This window comes from Oncorhynchus gorbuscha, linkage group LG02, assembly GCF_021184085.1.
Source record: "Oncorhynchus gorbuscha isolate QuinsamMale2020 ecotype Even-year linkage group LG02, OgorEven_v1.0, whole genome shotgun sequence".
Classification (NCBI taxonomy): Eukaryota; Metazoa; Chordata; class Actinopteri; order Salmoniformes; family Salmonidae; genus Oncorhynchus; species Oncorhynchus gorbuscha.
Genome location: NC_060174.1, coordinates 48,587,149 through 48,607,654, shown reverse-complemented (window position 1 = coordinate 48,607,654; position 20,506 = coordinate 48,587,149).

The window sequence follows — 20,506 nt, the reverse complement described above, 5'->3', positions numbered from 1 at the left end:
GAGGAACTGAGGCACTGAGCCAAACCCTTGGAGCATTAACCATCAGCCCCTAACAGCCACTTAATGACAGATTTATGAGCCCTATAAAAATCCAGGTGGAGGTTTGCGATGGGCTTCAGTTGCTTATACAGTGGGGTTCTATGAGTTCTGGACCACATTGTAATTCTGTGTGCTCATTGTCAAATTAGGGCAGCTTAGCTTCCCATGTTCAAATGACTCTTTTGCCAGGGAGCTTTTACATTTCTCTTTTCTGTGTTTTTGCTGTGTAGTTACTGGATGAGCCAGTTCACTTTAGGTTACTAGTGTTTGCTCAGGGGATTCCCACAAAATGAGTGTGCATTAGCAGCCTCGTCTTGCATAGACGCTGTGTGTTTGTACACCAGACATAATCAAAACGGTGTCAACCATTACATCATCAAAGAGTTGTTTTGGGATTAAAAAGAGGTAACGTCCCAATTCCATTCTATGATTCTGTGGAATATCTCCACCAATCCTCACAGCTCTCCAAAACCGGCCTCCTTCTGAAGAAAAAAAAAAAACGTTTTGATCCCATTTCTTCTCAACTTAAGCATCTTAATGAGTAAGATGTCAAAAAAAATATTTTTAAAAAGGCACCATTTGACTAAATTATTGTCTTGAATCTTCAGCAAAGGGGTATAATCCTCAATTGGGCCAATTAGTGCGGCCCTGGGTTAGCTGTCCAGAGACAGGCAGGCTGATTAGACCTGACATCAGTCTAGTTCCCACTGCTGCAATGCCAGGTATGATGGGCCCACTTCAAAGGCCCAGAGGCATCAGCAGAGCAAGGATTGGAGGCCAACTTTGGCCCGGCTGCTAATCTCTCGGCTAAAACCACAGCGTTCCTCACACAAAACCAGCTTACCGCCATACAATCATGTGGTATTAAGGTTTGGGTTGAGTCATGCCAATTCTCTTTGATTTTCTGATTGTTGACTAAAAGGATGGCTAGATGGCCAGATGTATGCTGGAAAAAAAACATCAATGATAAAGTGTAAGCTGGTGAATAATTCAGAAATATCTGTGATGTTATTTTGGGGGTGGGGGTTGCCATCTCACACTTCCTGTAAAACTGGGATTAATTTTGTAATGAAAGTACCCCATCATAAAATGTAGGTCTGTGTCTATGTGTGTAACACTGTAACTCGGTGTTATCAGATCTGTGATTAGCTAATGCAGTCTGTTGATGTATGAATATCCAGTCAGAATGGCCGCATTGTCTCTCTCTCTCTCACTCTCTCTCTCTCTCTCTCTCTCTCTCTCTCTCTCTCTCTCTCTCTGTATCTACCACTCTCTTTGATGGGACCTGTCTGGTTTTGAATTGATCTAGCTGGTTTATTTCAGGTCCTGTTGGGTTAGGCTTGGACTAATGCCAGGCTGGCTGAGTTTGACGAGGGAGATAAAGATCAGATTCTGAACTAGATTTGTGAAGGCCACACAAACGGACAGACAGACAGATAGGCAGGCTAATAATACAAATATTCAGGTGGGAGGGCATATCAAGAGCATCTGCTTTAGGTCTCTCGTGTGACAGTGAGTTTAGAGCCTCTGCAGGGTTGGATGTTCAGTCTGACACATGATTGACAGGCTGCAGTTGACTGCGATGGGAGGTAGCTACACTCTTAGAAAAAAAGGAGTACAAATGGGTTCTTCAGCTGTCCACATAGGAGAATCCTTTTTGGTTCCAGCTAGAACCCTTTTGGTTCCAGGTAGAACGCTCTTGGGTTCCATGTATACATACATGGATGTATGCATGGAGCCCAAGAGGGTTCTACCTGGAATCAAAAGGGTTCTACCTTCAACCAAATAGGGATCTTCAAAGGGTTCGGACAGCCGAAGAACCCTTTAAAGTTCTAGATCGCACCTTTTTGTCTAGGAGTGTATGGGTTGAGAGCTAATGGCTGCTGCAGGTGGGAGGCAGTTGTACTGCGTCTCTCACTGATAGCTAAACAATGAAGAAATATGAAAGTATAATTTAGGGAGTTCAATATGATAATTGTGCAATACTGCATTTTGCAATTCAATATCATCATTATGGGCAAGAAACCAAAACGTCAAATGACGGCGTCCAGACTACCCCACATGTTTAGGGTGGACCTGCAGGTACAGTCGAGTTCAGATACAGGTTGACGAGGACTCATTTCCCAGGATTCCCTGTAGTCAGCATTAGGCCTGGAGCTGTGGCTGTGTCAGTCAGGGCAGGTGAGGTATGAGGTGTAGCGAGACTGAAGATTAAAGCTTCTTCCTTGTCCGTCATTAGTTTCACAATGCAATCTGCTCACCTGGGTCGACAAGGGTAAGAATGCAACAGACAGGCAATTAAAGAGAACTTAAGTGTCTCTAAGTCCCAACACTAAGACTGAACATGACGACGGGGTCAGGGGTTAAGGTTGAGCTTTAGGATCTGTGTCAAATTAACATAGCTTTATTTAGGAATGTAGATGATTTTCTTACCTGTGCTCGAGGGGCTCGTTTCTGATTGGAGACTAAGCTACATTATTAGTAGGGCAAGGAGTTTTTTCTGGCCATGTGACCAGATCAGTTTATAACAAGTGGTCAGAGTTTTACCTGGTCAGGCTACGTGGTCAGACAAAACTCCTGGGCCTTAATCATAGCAACAGTACCAAAGGAAGTGTAGTGTTTGCTAGTGTAGCAGTGTTTTGGCACGGTAACATCCACTCACATGCCGGCCATAACTTTGAAGCTCTCTCATTTCAGAATGAAGGTGGAATTTGATGGAGCTTAAAAAGCTTAATGCTTTTACACCTTTTGTGCCTAGATTGCATTTGAAGTGTTTCTAGAGCTCTGCACTTAACTATTTGTTCCCCCCCCTCCGCGCTTTAGAACATATTATGAACAAAGTCCAAATTTGTTATGTTTTGTACAAAATCAAAAACAAATAAAAAATATAAAAAATAATTTAAGCTTAGGGTTTAGGCATAAGGTTAGCAGTGTGGTTAAGGTTAGGTGGCTGTGCCAGCTAGTGACTTCCCTGCAGAGCTGCCTCCAGTACACGAGTCATCCCAATAACTGCCAACCCAAGCTGCATAAGTTAGGGTCGCCAGTTAAGGTTCTTGTCACCTGGAATACTGCTCTTCTCTGAGCTGTTTGTCAGGTGCTGTCACGCCACCCCCACTCCTATTGGCTGGAATCTAATCTAACATGTTAGCATCAGCCTGCTAGGTAAAATAGGAGCGGAGAGGAGAGAGTACAGAGAATACGCTACATGGTCAGAAGTATTTGGACACCCCTTCAAATGAGTGGATTCGGCTATTTCAGCCACACCCATTGCTGACAGGTTTATCAAATCGAACAGACAGCCATGCAATCAAAATAGACAAGCATTAGCAGTAGAATGGCCCGTACTGAAGAGCTCAGTGACTTTCAACCTGGCACCGTAATATAATGCCACCTTTCCAACAAGTCGGTTCGTCAGATTTCAACTGTAAGTGCTGTTATTGTGAAGTTGAAACGTCTAGGAGCAACAATTTGACCTAGATTGTTTGTGTGTATGCATTAATATGTAGGCTACGTGTGCCTTTTTAAAAATGTATGTAGTTCTGTTCTTGTCCAATGATGTTCTGTATTATGTCATTCTGTATTATGTTTCATGTTTTGTGTTGGACCCCAGGAAGAGTAGCTGCTGCTTTAGCAACAGCTAATTGGGATCCTAATAAAATACCAGATACCAACAGCTTAGCCGCAAAGTGGTAGGCCACGCAAGCTCACAGAACGGGAGTGTTGAATCACGTAGCGAGTATAACTCGTCTGTCCTCGGTTGCAACACTCACTACCGACTTCCACGCTGCCTCTGGAAGCGACGTCAGCACAGTAACAGTTTGTTTTGAGCTTAATTAAATGGGTTTCCATGTCTGAGCAGTCGCCTACAAGCCTACCTGCCTGAATACATAGTGCCAGCTGTAAAGTTTGGTGGATGAGGAATAATGGTCTGGGCTGTTTTTCATGATTCGGGCTAGGCCCCTTAGTTCCAATGAAAGGAAATCTTAACACTACAGCATCCAAAGACATTCTAGACGATTCTGTGCTTCCAACTTTGTGGATGCTCTTGTGGTTGAATGGAAGCAAGTCCCCGCAGCAATGTTCCAGCATCTAGTGGAAAGCCTTCCCAGAATACTGGAGACTGTTATAGCAGCAAAGGGGGGCCAACTCCATATTAATGCCCATGATTTTGGAATGAGATGTTCAATGAGCAGCTGTCCACATACTTTTGGCCATGTATTGTTTCAGAGGACTAGGAAAGAGTTTTAGATTACGTGTCTGTCTCTAAATGTTGAATAATGGAAAATAATGGAAACACTTCATTTAAAAAATGAGAGATATAAAGTATATTGAAAGCAGGTGTTTCCACACAGGTGTGCTTCCTGAGTTAATTAAGCAATTAACATCCTACCATGCTTAGCGTCATGTATAAAAAACAGGCCATTATTTTGGACATTATTTTGGCTACCATGTCTATGCCTCCATAGGATGACAATGCCCCCATCCACAGGACACAAGTGGTCACTGAATGGTTTGATGAGCATGAAAACATCTAAACCACATGCCATGGCCGTCTGTCACCAAATCTCAACCCAATTGAACTCTTATGGGAGATTCTGGAGCGGTGCCTGAGACACCATTTTCCACCACCATCAACAAAACACCAAATTATGGAATTTCTCATGGAAGAATGGTGTCTCATCCCTCTAATAGAGTTCCAGACATTTGTAGAATTGATGCCAAGGTGCATTGAAGCTGTTCTGGAAGCTCGTGGTGGCCCAACGCCCTATTAACACACTTATGTTGGTGTTTCCTTTATTTTGGCAGTTATCTGTACCTCATACATTTGTCCCATTTAACAATTTCAGCACTGAGTGGATGAATGTTGATGGGCCTTTAGCACAGTTTGTTACGCAAGGTGTGGCAGGCTGCTATTTTGAGTGGTGCTTAGAGTCAGATGACTGGTTAAGTGATTTCCAGGTCATATGTAATTAGTGCCACAGCACATCCGGGAAGGCGTGAATAGGATAGGAGAGAGCCCTCCACTTTACAGAGGCCATCTCCTCCCCGCTTAAGCTTTTAGCTTCCGTCTAGAAGCAGAAATTAAAGAGTGGCAAGTCACCAGCGTGTTCTGACCCTCACCGGTCAAATGGCTACTGTACGGTTGAGAACAGGTGGCTGTGCGCGTGAGGTGTGGCGTGCCAAGCAGAGAGCCCATCATCTCTAGAGCCTTACCTGAACCACTGTCGTCTGGCTACGTCATCTGAACCACCGGCTACGTCATCTGTGAGACACCCGATGAGACAATGAGATCCAACCACCGGTTCAGTTGAGTGTTCACTAAAAACCCCAATCGTCTCTTCACACCACAGAACCTTAGTTTTAAAGATCTATTGTTAATTCCAGAACATATGTTAAGTGCTGAATCCCCCGCCCCCCCCCCCCCCCCACACAACTCCCACATGATCACATTTTGCAGTGATTCTTTAAATAATATTTTTAACGTGAATTATAGATGGCCCACCTTTCTGAAGTCATCACCCTGTTGTGTTTCAGTGGAATGCTCGTTCTCAGTGTGGGCCCGGGACATCTCACGGTGATGGACATTCGCTGTGCACATTCAGCACAGCAAATAATTTAGAACATACATCAAATAGCCATCTATTATTCAGCAGTTTTATTTCAAGTGTGACTGTGCAACAAAGTGGAGGTAGCGAGGACGGCGATGGCGCTGGGGTGGAGGGGGTGGAATGGCTTCGTTGCATTTGACTTCCCTGCTAAGTGGATAACTTTCAAGCTGAACCAAAACATTTCTCCCCACTTAAAATCTATCTGTTTTCACTTCTTTATGTCAGGGTTGTCGCAAGAGAAACGCATTGGAAGGATTTTTTCTTTTTTAACTGACTTCTCTCCGTCCTTTTCAAAACATTCATAATGTGTAACTAAACTGAATTGGCGTAAGTAGAGTTGTGTTGCAAACGCTATAGAAAAGATCATACTCTGGATACAGGTCACTGCCAAAATCAAGGAAACGGCGACATAAAGTGTCTTGATAGGGCGTTGGGCCACCACGAGCCACCAGAACAACTTCAATGCACCGTGGCATCGATTGTGCACGTGCCTGGAACTCTATCGGAGGGATGCAACACCATTCAGTGAGCACTTGTGCCAGGTGGATGGGGGCATTGTCATCCTATGGAGGCATAGACATGGTAGCCAAAATAATGGCCAAAATAATGTCCTGCACAGCATTTTTATACATGACCCTAAGCATGATGGGATGTTAATTGCTTAATTAATTCAGGTGCCACGTGTGGAAGCACCTACTTTCAATATACTTTGCATCCCTCATTTACTCAAGTGTTTCCATCATTTTGGAGGTTACCTGTATCTCGCAGAGTATCGATAGCTTCTTCTTATTTTGCCTTTTAGAGAGAGATTGTGTGTATTTAGTTACATCGATGATAGGGTATTAACAGGGTATTAAACCATCCGAATATACTGTAAATTGAATTTGAATTCGAACTGAAATGAAACAAGACAACATCTCCCGGTAGTGGACTATCAGCCTCCTGCTTGGACTCCACCACGATGGCCCATTGAGCTTTCAGTAATAACACCTGAGGGTTGAGGTTGAGGATTAGTGTGTATCAAGGTATGTCTCGAGGCATTTCAGGAATGTTCATGTTGTTTATAATCCTCTAACATGTTGGAATATTGTTGGGTCCCACCTTTCCTGTCTGTTGTTCTGGCTATGCAGGCAGAACTAGCACCAGTTCATTCCTCTGTCCTTTATACCATAGTGGCTAGTCCAGAACCAATTCATATTGTATTGTTGATTCATGCTCACGAAACGTCTGTCAAATGGTGGCTGTTTATGAAATGGCTCCTTATTTGCGACTGCACTCAGGAACACGTAAAAGGGGGAGGCAGCCCTTGTCAATGGAACTGCCGACCGTCCAGTCTTTATCCAGGAGTGGTTGTCCAAAGGTGGAATTTTGATCCCGCACAAAACGTGCCATAGCCAGGAGCTGTTCCTGCTTTGTCTCCACTGGCATCTGAGCTAAAAATAACTTTCCCACAGACAGCAGAGTGACAGTCTGTTGGGGTAGCAGAGGGCCAGGGGCCAAAGAGGCCAGGCTGATGGGCCCATCATGTGCCCTGTTTGTTTGGATTGATGCTGCTCTGCTCCATCAGGACCTCTGAAGTTGGGATGTGTGCGGTGTAAAGGATGGGGTCAGTGACTGCAATGTGTTGCATCTAACCCTGCACAATATGGTGCTCAGTTTGGAGTGAGCCAAACAGCTCATAATTACATGCACATTTATTTACCATGAACTACTATGTCTATTTTCTGCTTTGCATCCACGTGATTAAAATGTCAGGAACAGGAAATAGTATTTTGTATTTGCAATGTCCTTCTGAAGCATCACAGAGTGTGAAATATGAACACATCTGTGTTCTGTTATTAAGGATCTGATTTTTGAGATACAGGTCCTGTTTAGAACCCAGAAAGTCTTTATTTTTTTGCTTGTTGAGTATTAGTGCAGTATATGTTGTGTTGTAGTTGAACTGTCTGCTGGTATGAATATAGTGTCCATGATAGAGTGCTGCTGCTTGAGCTATAGTACCATACTTTGGTGGTGGGCACACTAGACTCACCGTACATGCTGAATGCATGTTAAACGTAGAGTGAATTGCTTGGAAGTAATTCAATTCCGTTAAGGCACTGTTCAACGTGTTAAATGCCAAACTGAGTTTTGCTCAGGGAAATGCAGGGGACTGTTGGATTCTAACGTAAACCTGCCCCCGGAGAATGGCATTCCTCTAAAAAGGGAATAATAAACTGTTTTTTATTTTAAAAATGTATACGGACAAGCAAAAATTGATATTTGAGAGTCTATTGTGTGAGAGACATGTCATGAAACAGTAAGTACCAAGTAAGTCATTAATAATGTGAAAGTAGCACGTGTTTAAGTCAGTAACATAAGCTGTTCAGTAAGGGTAAATATTGATACAGAGAACCTTAACAACAATTATATTTGCTTATTCAACATTTCATCTGAAATGAAGCAGCAACACACTTCATTTAGCCACTAAGCATAAGGTTTGGAATATCCCTCGTTGTTGTACACAGAGAGCCACCATCAGACCCAAACCTCACAGGTAGCTAGCTATTCAATGGAGCTGTATAGAGATCTATCTGAGCACAGATAATGTGTATTGATCACCGAAGAATGTACTTTATTGTGGTGAATAGATTATTCACGGACTGGCATAAAGAGTAACACTACTTCAAAAAAAAGGGTTGTGTAAGTAGATCCGCCTTCTATTTTGTAGGAAATTTTTGAGCTCCATTGTAAGCAGAGGATGATTTTAAATGTGTGCCTAAGATAAACTTTCCCATTGTCATTAATGAGGACATGCTAATACTGAGTGACAAGTGCATTAGGGAAGGGAAAAAAAGAGCTGTTCAATTTGTCTCAGAAGATCATCTCAGCCTAGCAAACTTAAGGCCTTTAAGGTGTATTTTGATATTAGCGAGACCTTAGCCCAAAATCTTTTTAAAAGCAGAAAGTGGGTGAGAATGTGGGAACATTTTTATCTACTTTCTTTCTTAACTGTTTTTTTTGTTGTCTTGTCCATATGTTTTACCGAGCAATTTCAATCAAATCGAAGCGAACTAGCACCACAGCCTCTCTGGTAGATAATCGCTTTTTGATATAGTTTGTTTTAGTCATTTCATTTGATTCTATTGTTCAAATTTAAAATTTTGGCAAAATTACAAGATGTATATCATTTATATACTAAACAAAGTATAACAAGAGTATTTAATTAAGATACAAGTATTCACTCCTCTTTTAATAAATGGCTATACCTCAATCAGAGCAAGCAAGTTCTTTGACAATATTTCTGAAAATATCAGGAAAAATATGTTCCACAGTTTATGTTACTGTCGGCTGTATGTTAAATAAACCAAAAAAACACACAAAACACCACCTTTGAAGTGTTATACACCATCACAAATCAAATCATGATTATTTAGTTAAGAAAGGTCTTAAGAAACATTTTTTATAAAGAACAGAATAGAGTTTTATTGTGTTACTAGTCTTTGCTTAGTAGCCTATGGCTATCCTATCGCACGTCTCACATGTAGAATGGAATGGTGGCTGTAATATTCTACGAAATTGTGATATTTTTTAAATAGAGCCCATGTAGGTGGGGGGGGTGATGTCCTTCTAAAACTGCTTATAACACAAATCGAAATTCTAAAACAACAGTGTGTCGAATAGACTTATTTAGGAAAAGTGAAGGACTGGGGGGGGGGGGGGGGCATGACTTGGAAAATGGCATAGTGGGCTAATTAAAATGTCAAATGCACACTTCATATGACACTTCTAGAGTTTAAACCACAGCATTGTAAACCTTATCCAGGACCAGGACATTTTTAGCCAAAAATCTGGTTGTCTCTGCCAAGAGACTGAAATTTGGACACAAGTGGTTCAACCAACAAGACAATAACCCCAAGCACACATCAAAATCCACAAAGAAATGGTTAATTGGCCACAAAATCAACATTTGGCAATGGCCCTCTCAGTCTGAAAAGCTGTGGTTTGAATTGAAGAGGGCAAGTCCATAAGCGCAGACGAAGGATATCAAGGATCTGGAAGGATTCTGTATGGAGGAATGGTCTAACATCCCACCCAATGTGTTCTAAAACATTTTAGAAAAAGGCTCAGTGTTGTTATCCTCTCAAGGTGAGGTTTTCAAAGGTATTGGAAATAAGGGTGTCAATAGTTTGTAACAAGTATTACTTGTTCAACGAATTCTCTTACCCTGATCAATTGTATTAGGATAAAATCATATAATTTCCCTTTTTTACCATACAGTATAGCTCAGTATTTGAATGATTCATTTTATACAGTCATTTTTCCTCATCTTTATCAAGGGTGTCAATCATTTTGGACATGACTGTATAATAGGGATCTAATAGGGCCTGTATCTAAACGTACGTAAGCATCAAAGCTATAGAAATGATGTATTTTACATCAATTCCCGACTGAAATGAAAAACCATATTCCTTCATTTACATTACTATTACTAGGCCTGTTGAGAGAAGTCATTGTCTTAACCATCTCCAGCCTGATAATTACCTCTGTTATGATCTATAATGGACAAATGTAATGATGGCGTGCCTGCAGGTGATGACTTGACAACCCCTCTTTAGGTCCCTGCAGCTGTCATCAAATTTTAATTACGGGACTGAATAGTGAAGTGTCATCTCATGCAACACAGAAACATACGGAACCCACATAAATGATGGCGCATACCACGTATCACATGATATCAAGTGCTCACATTTAGCTCAACGAATCATCCGTGTTATTTTTAACGTGGCTCCTTTCTGGGGCAATACAATCTCGGCTCAGCCCACAGCAAGGAAGCTCTTGTCAGTTCTCGTGTCAATGTCTATGGGAGAGACTCCTCAGTGGCACATTTGTTCATGCACTGTGGCCGGATGAAGCCCTTGAATACATTTGGCTGGTGCGATTCCATATTCAGGGAATAGCAAAGATTGCGTGCTGGAGCCCCTGAAACGCACTGCACTGAGCATGTGTAGCAGTGAATAAGAAAGCCTCCTCAGACGTGAGAACCCAACTCACTCTCTACAGCTTTTAATGGAACTGCCCTACTAAGACATCCTTCAAGCACACATACTGTATCCACACACACACACACACACACACACACACACACACACACACACACACACACACACACACACACACACACACACACACACACACACACACACACACACACACACACACACACACACACACACACACACACACACACACACACACACACACACACACACACACACACACACACTCTCCTCTAATCTTGAATTCACATTCCGAAGCTCATGTCCCCTCGTTCTCCCTCTTTACTTAAAAAATATATACTTTTATTTCTAGGGCAAATTTTGGCCAAGCAGTCTCACCCACACTTGTTTTTTTCTTCTCCATCCTGCCTGTCTGTCGCTTTCTATCGTCTCCCATGTTCTTAACCCCCTTTTTCTTTTCGTCCCCACCCTGCTGCAGGCACAATGCTCCTGGTGACGCCTCTGCCACAGCTCCACAGTTGAGCCTAAGTGAATGTTGAACCTAAACAGATGCTAATTTACAGGCCACTGTGTCCCTCCGAGTCTGCCTCTGTCTCGTCCAACACACTCTCCACACTCCCCCCTAGCTCTCCACAGAATAAACCGACTCATTTTTAAATGACAATTGTCGTTGCCGTTTGTGCGACTTTGTGTGTTGGTGAAGCATTGTTGTAATATCATGCTGGTTTGCAGTGCATTCGAAAAGTATTCAGACCCCTACATTTTTTCCACATTTTGTTATGTTACAGCCTTATTCTAAAATAGATTAAATCGTTTTTTACCCACAGCAATCTACACACCATGCCCCATATTGACAAAGCAAAGACAGAATTTTAGAAATTATTTTTTTTAAATATAAAATAAATGAAATATCACATTTACATAAGTATTCAGACCCTTTACTCAGTACTTTGTTGAAGCTCGTTTGGCAGCGATTACATCCTGGATTCTTCTTGGTTATGACGCTACAAGCTTGGGACACCTGTATTTGTGGAGTTTCTCTCATTCTTCTCTGCAGATCCTCTCAAGCTCTGTCAGGTTGGATGGGGAGAGTCGCTGCACAGCTGTTTTCAGTTGTCTCCAGAGTTGATTGATCCGGTTCAAGTCCGGGCTATGACTGGGCCACTCAAGGACATTCAGAGACTTGTCTCGAAGCCACTACAGCGTTGTCTTGTCTGTGTGCTTAGGGTTTATGGAAGGTGAACCATTGCCCCAGTCTGAGCACTCTAGGGCTGGTTTTCTTCAAGGATCTCTCAATACTTTCCTCCGTTCATCTTTCCAAATCCCTGCCACTGAAAAACATACCCACAGCATTATGTTGCCACCACCATGCTTCACCGTAGGGATGGTGCCAGGTTTCTTCCAGACATGACGCTTGGCATTCAGGCAAAAGAGTTCAATCTTGGTTTCATCAGATCAGATCATCTTTTTTCTCATGATCTGAGAGACCTTTAGGTGCCTTTTGGCAAACTCCAAGCGGGCTGTGATGTGCCTTTTACTGAGAAGTGGCTTCCGTCTGGCCACTCTACCATAAAGGCCTGATTGGTATAGTGATGCAGAGATGGAGCTCTTTCAGAATGGCTGTAGAGTTCTTGGTAACCTCTCTGACCAAGGCCCTTCTTCCCCGATTGGCTCAGTTTGGCCGGGTGGTCAACTCTAGGAAGTGTCTTGGTGGTTCCAAACTTCTTCAATTTAAGAGTGATGGAGGCCACTGTGTCCTTTGGGGACCTTCAATGCTGCATAATTGTTTTGGTATCTTTCCCCAGATCTGTGCCACGACATAATCATGTCTCGGAGCACTAAGGATAATTCCTTCAACCTCATGGCTTGGTTTTTACTCTGACGACTGTAGGACCTTGCATAAACAGTGCCATATCCAATCAATTGATTTATCGCAGTTGGAGTCCAATGAAGTTGTAGAAACATCTCAAGGATGATCAATGGAAGCAGGATGCACCTGAGCTCAATTTCAAGTCTCATAGCAAAGGGTCTGAATACTTATGTAAATAAGGTATTACTGTTTTTTTTATTTTTTTTATACATTTGCAAAAATACCTAAAAACCTGTTTTCGCTTCGTCGTTATGGGGTACTGTGTGTAGACTGATGAGGGGAAAAGTATATGAATCCATTTTAGAATAAGGCTGTAACGTAACAAAATGTGGAAAAGGTAAAGGGGTCTGAATACTTTCCCCAATGCACTGTATCAACAATGTTTACGATATTATTGCTAATGTTGTTAAAAGGGAACTACACCTGTTGATTTGGCCTTGTTTGTTTGGTTTACTCCCCAAGAAATGCTGGCGGCCATGACAGAAGCCAAGTGTGAGTTGGCCTAGGGGTAAGAATGCAATTGCTGAATTCATGTAGATATTAACTACGTGTTTCGATAACTTTCAGATGTAGTAACAGGTCCATGTGAAATAAACAACCCTTTACTGAAAACCATAGAATCAGTAGTCTGCTAATATAACAATGTGCACCGTTCATCTTTCATTGTCCTTCCCAGCCGATACAGATACTGTTCCTATCAGTATTTTGTCTGGTGGCAATGGGGCTGCCTTGGCAAACATGTCGGAGTGGTCATACTTTTGTGTGGTGTCCCGTAATACAACACGAGTTCCCTGATCCTGTTGCAGAAAACAGGAGGGTTTTGTCCCTCCCCATATTGACTGATACCATTCAGTTCAATTTAAAACAAAGAAATAAAGTCGAAGTAGAAGTGCCAGGTCTCTCTCCATTCAGAGACATCCGTATCAAGCCCGTATGTCAGTCTGGACTTCACCACATCATCTTGCAAGTCTCCATGTGCTGGCTCCATACATGTCTTTGCGCACATACACACATAGCGACTGTTCTATTGCCAGTGGCAGTTAGGATAGGTCACATCTGACACACAAACAGGTACTATGTTGAAGTTTGAACAGCTAAGCTAAAAACCTACCCAATTGTGGGCTCCTCATCAAACGACCGAGGCTGCCGTCTGGCAAAAGCATCTCCAGTCCAGCTCTAGAAATAGGCAGAGTTGAGGCAGAATTTTTCAGTGACACATGGAATGAAAAGGGGGCTGACATTACTGCTGCGCTGTATGGTTAGGAATCACCTCATTGTGGTTGTGTTGAGTGCCAGTGCCAGGTCTCATGCTTCTGTGTACGCATACACACAGCCACTGGTCTATTACCAACAGCAGTTAGGGATAGGTGATGTTTGACACACAAACAGGTGCTATGGTGAAGGTTGAAAAAGTCCGACTGAACCTACCTAATGCTGTTCTCCCCATCGACGACCGTTGGTGACCAGGCACGAGGTGAGGCTGGAGGTAAAGGTCTTTGCTCGACTCATATTGATGGGCACAGGAGGGTAGATCAGCTCCTGGCCCCTCATCAAATACACTGGTCAGACACACACACAGAGCACTGATTACATTATCAGTGGTGGTTATGGTCAGCCTGGTGGAACCAACCTGATCGCCGCGTTCACCTTTCTATTTCACTCCAGATATCATCGAATGAAACAGAATGGCGAACACAGCGATCAGGCAGGTTCCACAAGGCTCGGTTATTCCCTGGACATTATATGCTTCTAAGAAGTAGAATATAAGCAACAAATCATGTCAGTTTACATCAATGATGTTTCACAATTGGGTTATCAAATGTATCGAAGTAACGAAGTGGGTTATCTTCTGTATTTATACAAATGATGAGCATGCGGAAGCTGTTGCCGCTGACAGGTGAAGGTTGCTGCCCGGATACTCGCCAACATGCGGCTGACTGTTGCATTCATAGGAATGATCACAGCGAGGACATGTCTGCATGATGCTGATGAGGGCCCCCTTGCTGGTCATCTCTATGCTGCATGTTCGGCTGCAAACTGCCTGTGTCATCAGGGCAGTAACTCGGGTCACTATCAGAGGCCTCGCGATGGCGTGTCCTTTTCATAGGAGCCGAGGGAGACTCTGGCAACAACAGAGTAGGTGTCACAAGGGTCATTGTCTCGCACGACACACTTTTATTCGGAGGTCTTGCCTGACAAGCTGTGAAAATAGCAAGTGAACAGTGAATGAAATGATTTTTGGAGGTCGCTAAACCATTGCAATCACATTGCCGGGCATGCTATGATAGCCACCATTGCTCTTTCTGATAGGTGCAGGCATCCATTCATAACCAGGGGATCTGTCTGGCACCCAACTGTGCACTTTGTCATCATCCCTGAATTAGAAAGATAGCTCAAGAAGTAAAGTAATCTCATTTGGAAGCTAATTCTATGATTTACAGAGGTAGACTGGCTGGCTCCAGATTGGATTATATTCAGGCCGGCGACGCCGTTACAACACAACCAACTGTGGCATGTTTTGCTATTGCCCTGAGTTGTAGTCAGACATGAGTTAGATAGTACCAACATAGCCGCAGCCAATATTCATTTGTGCCCTAGACATGGGTTGCACCCTTGTCATTGCTAAAGTAGGAAAATATTTGTAGGAAGCAACTTTGCCATATTATGATGTCGTCAATTTTACTTTAAAAAAATGCAATGTTGCCATTACTGTTACTAGCAACGTTTGTCAAAAAATGTCTAGCAATGCTAATGTTAGCTAGCTAAAAGATAGTGGTCCCCTCAATCTTAGTTAGATGGCTAAAGTTACACTGTATCCAAAGTCAATCTGGCAACATCACAATTATGGCAAAAGGATTTCCTAATAATGATTATCAAAATATACATAACCAGTTACATAACCAGCAGTCTATGGTTTAGCTACCGGTATGCTCACCACCACTGGGGACCAACGAACTCCATCAGCATATTCCGCATGATAGGGTCCTTCGTGCAGTACATGCAAACCATTGTTGTTGGCTGTGCGTCCTCTCCTAGAAGCATGCATTGCAATGTTAATGTATATAAGGCTTTTCAATGATCCTTTGAATGCGTTGGGGGCGATGAAACAACGGAGCACCATTCAATGAAGGGAAGCGAAGTGGGCAGAGGAGCGATGTGCACGTGGAGATTAGCAAAAGGGGGGCATGATTTGTTGACCTAATTATAATCCAAACCCAACCTCCGTTTACTTGTTCTGACACACTGAGGTTCCAAAATCAGTTTTAGACGAGAGAAAATGATCCTATTTACACTTTTGTAGTCAGTTTTGACACTGGAATACATTTTCCAAACTCATATCGATGCCACATAGGCAGTGGCTCTTTAAGTTACGTTTGTTTGTGTCAACTCATGTCTTGCCTGAATCCAGATTCCTCTGTATTGCTAGCCAATAAAACTCCGTATAGAACAGGCCTTCTACTCTACATATGCTAGACTTTGTCTGGCTCCCCTCACCACTCTATGACACTGTGGTCTCTATCCTGGCTTTAATTACCTCGTTCCAACCGAGGAAATTGATGCTTATTTTATGCCAGATGCCATGGCTCACCATAGACACATTGTGGAGAAGATAGGACGTGTCTTAATTATCAGTAATGAAGCAGGGATAAGCTGCTCACTTAGATATAATATACTAAATAACCTTTTTTTGGCTCGAAGGGATGATAAAAGGTATCTGATTCATGAATCATGCCTCATTTACCCGCTGGTCTTTGTGTGGCTTAATGTTTGGAGGATGACTTTTAAAGTCAAGCGGAAATGGTGTTAAAGTGTATTAAATTGATTTAGCGTTCTGGGACTGATGGTTACATTATTTCAGCAGTACTAAAGGAGTCTGCTGCAGCTCTTTATCGCAGGGTTCTTATTAGAGGAGATAAGGTTGGGAGTGGCCCTCTTTTCTCTCCTGTCTCGCTGTAGTTCATCAACGACACAGGCCCGCACACCAGGCCACACAGTACAGCTTGTCTGTAGTGTACCCCATCTCGGCTTTATTGTCCATATATATTCCATCAGTGATTTTGTGGTTGCATGAGGGGCCTCTCTCTCTCCAGGCCAGGGCCAGTGTAGGGTGTGGGCCTCTGGGGAGAGACTGTGGATGGAACTGAGAGCCCTTTGATGCTGTGGAGCAGTCCTCATGCCCCCCCCCCCCCCTCTCTCTCTCTCTCTCTCTCTCTCTCTCTCTCTCTCTCTCTCTCTCTCTCTCTCTCTCTCTCTCAGCATGTGAAGGTACAGGAGGACTTGCCTGGAGGACCTGATTATAAAAATCAGAAAGGCCATGAGACGCAGCGCTGCAATGCTCTGTTTTGGCCTTTGAATCCCAATAGTCAGAGTTGAGGTGTGACAGTATCTTCAGGGCACGGGGTCACATAAGTAACATAACAGAACATGTCCTGCTTGTTTGTTTGTAGGATAAACTGTTTAGGGAAAGTATACTGTTTTCATGACTTTACCTTTTGAATTTCCAGCACATTGCCATCACAAAATACATCATTCAATCATTTACCAACTCGTTCCATTTTATATGCAGCCTATGTTTTATAACGGGTCTCAATATCTCTGTCCAAACTAGGTAAGATATTTTTTCCATCTTGAAATTCATCTGCATACATTTAAATATGGCCAAACAATATTCGAACAATTCCCTGCTAAACTTCTGTCTGAAAAAGCCGAAACAGTGTTGCTCATTACTGTTGGAAAACAACGAACAATGAGTACCGCCAGTGATTAAGACAATCCTTTTAATTAGAATGTAAATTCTTACATTTATATGAAGACGTCAACTGTCAACTTGCCGTATGATATCTGTTTTTTTAATCCACTGGCTGAATGAAGGCTTCATCGTTCATTTACGGTGTTCAAACGGTTTTGCGCTCCTTTTGTCCACCGATCGTTGCAGTATTCCCTCCTCGTGTTCCCTTTTCATATTACCTCTGTTTATTTGGCCGCTTGCAGCCAACACACTTGTGCCTGGGGATTTGTAGGAAATGTGGAATGAAAATGTTGTTAATTCCGTGTGCATCAATTACTTCTGCTGAATTTTCCTCAATGCAAATAAGTCGGCGTTTATAAAAGGAGCGCATGTATTCAAAATAATTAATTTTCCTCTCTTGAAAGCCGGCAAATGAGCGGTTGACATTGTTTTAATGTTTTCCAAACTCTACTGGGGGAAAGATAATCAGGCATTTCTTTAATATTGCCTTTGAATCATATACCGCTGTCTCTGTTTTCTATTCAAAGGGAGAGGGAACCCACCTCTGTGGAGACGTAGCCATTAGCCACACAGCAATCCTCATTGGTGCAAGTCTAAGAGTGTATATGAATGGTTGTGGGCCTGCCCGGTGAGGAGAGGAGAGTTGGTGTTGAGTCGATAAGGGTGAACTTTAGCTGAAGTTGCTTCAGGCCAGCCATGTGGCCTGGGGACCAGGGCTCTATCAGAGTTCATCCATGTACATGCCAACCCTAGAGCAGTACGAGCTGACAGTGCCGGGGCCAGAGTCTCCTCACACACACAGAGATGAGAGGAGAAGTGGGGATACTGAGGGTTAAATGAAGAGTCACATTGGGTTTATCTGAAGTGCAGTAGAAGTTTCCCCGGTCTTCTTTTCATTCAGTCATGTTGATACATTGTTGTAGATTTGACAGTGTTTTATTAGTGTTGTGTATGTTCAACAGTCTGGATTATAGTTTATGTGTCCTTAGTTTTCTGTTTTTAGAAAGTAATACTTACAGTGCATTCGGAAAGTATTCAGACCCCTTGACAGCCTTCTAAAATTGATTAAATTCTTATTTTACTCTCATCAATCGACACATGGTGTGATTGTGACAACGTACAGAAACTCATTTCCTTTTGTTCACCCGATCTAGAATACCCCACAATCAAATGCAGAACGCATTTCCACCCAAGAGAATTATCTTTGGGTTATAGTCACAGCCGTGTTTATTTCCCGTCTAGCCGATGCCATGACGACCCTCAAGGAGCTACACCGGACTTTATGCAAACTGGAAACCACGTATTCTGGGGCTGCATTTATTGTAGCTGGGGATTTTATCAAAGCACATTTGAGGAAAATGCTACGGAAGTTCTATCAACACTTTGACTGCAGTACTCGAGCTGGGAAAACACTCGACCACTGCTATTCTCTTTTCTGGGATGCCTACAAATCCCCCCCCCCCTTTGGGAAATCAGATCACGAGGTATCCGTGCTAAGGTCTATTCAACGCTGGTCTGACCAATCGGAATCCATGCTTCAAGATTGTTTTGATCACCCAGACTTGGATATGTTCCCAGTCCGTGTGTCACCGCGTCCATGATGTACACACGGACACGGTGACTGAGTTTATCAGGGAGTGTATAGCGGATGTTGTTCCCACTATGACAATTACAACTTACCCAAACCAGAAACCGTGGAAAGATGGCAACATTCGCGTTAAACTGAAAATGCGAACCACAGCATTTAACCATGGCAAGGTGACTGGGAATATGGTCGAACACCAACAGTGTAGTTATTCCCTCCGTAAGGCAATCAAGCAGACAAAACGTCAGTACAGAGACAAAGTGGAGTCGCAATTCAACAGCTCAGACACGAGACATATGTGGCAGGGTCTACAGACAATCATGGACTACAAAGAGAAAACCAACCACGTTGAGGACACATAAGTCTTGCTCCCAGACAGGCTAAACACCTTCTTCGCCTGCTTTGAGGATAACACAGTGCCATCAACGCGACCCGCTCCCTAGGACTGTGGGCAATCATTCTCCGTCTTACGTGAATAAGACATTTAAGCGTGTCAACCCTCGCAAGGCTGCCGGCCCAGATGGCATCCCAAGCCACTTCTTCAGAGCATGCGCAGACCACCTGACTGGTGTGTTTACAGACATATTCAATCTCTCCCTATCCCAGTCTGCTGTCCCCACTTAATTCAAGATGTCCACCATTGTTCCTGTACCCAAGAAAGCAAAGGTAACTTAGGTAAATGACTATCGCCCATAGCACTCACTTATGTCATCATGAAGTGCCTTAAGAGGCTAGTTAAGGATCATATCACCTCTACCTTACCCGACATCCTAGACCCACTTCAATTTGCTTGCCGCCCCAATAGATCCTCAGATGTTGCAATCGTCATTGCATTGCACACAGCCCTATCCCATTTGGACAAGAGGAATACCTATGAACAACAGCATTCTTACATAGGTATTCCTCTTGTCCACATGGGATAGGGCTGTGTGCAATGCAATGACGATTGCAACATCTGAGGATCTATTGGGGAGGAGGCGGTCAGGAAGTCCAGGACGCAGTTGCACAGGGCGGGGTTCAGACCACGGGCCCCGAGCTTGATGATGATCAGCCTTCAACACCATAGTACCCTCCACGCTCATCATCATCAAGCTCGGGGCCCGTGGTCTGAACCCCGCCCTGTGCAACTGCGTCCTGGACTTCCTGACGGGCCGCCCCCAGGTGGTGAAGGTAGGAAACAACACCTCCACTGATCCTCAACACAGGGGTCCCACAAGGGTGCGTTCTCAGCCGCCTCCTCGACTCCCTGTTCACCCATGACTGCGTGGCCACACACGCCTCCAACTCAATCATCAAGTTTGTAGACGACACAACTATAATAGGCCTGATTACCGACAACGATGAGACAAACTACAGGGAGGAGGGGAGGGCCCTGGCGGAGTGGTGCCAGGAAAATAACCTCTCCCTCAACGTCAACAAAACGAAGGAGCTGATCGTGGACTTCAGGAAAAAACACAGAGGGAGCAAGCCCCTATCCACATTGATGGGACAGCAGTGGAGAAGGTGGAAAGCTTCAAGTTTCTCAGCGTACACATCGCTGACAATCTGAAATGGTCCACCCACACAGCAACAGCGCCTTTTCAACCTCAGCGGGCTGAAGAAATTTTGCTTTGCCACTAAGACCCTCACAAACTTTTACAGATGCATAATTGA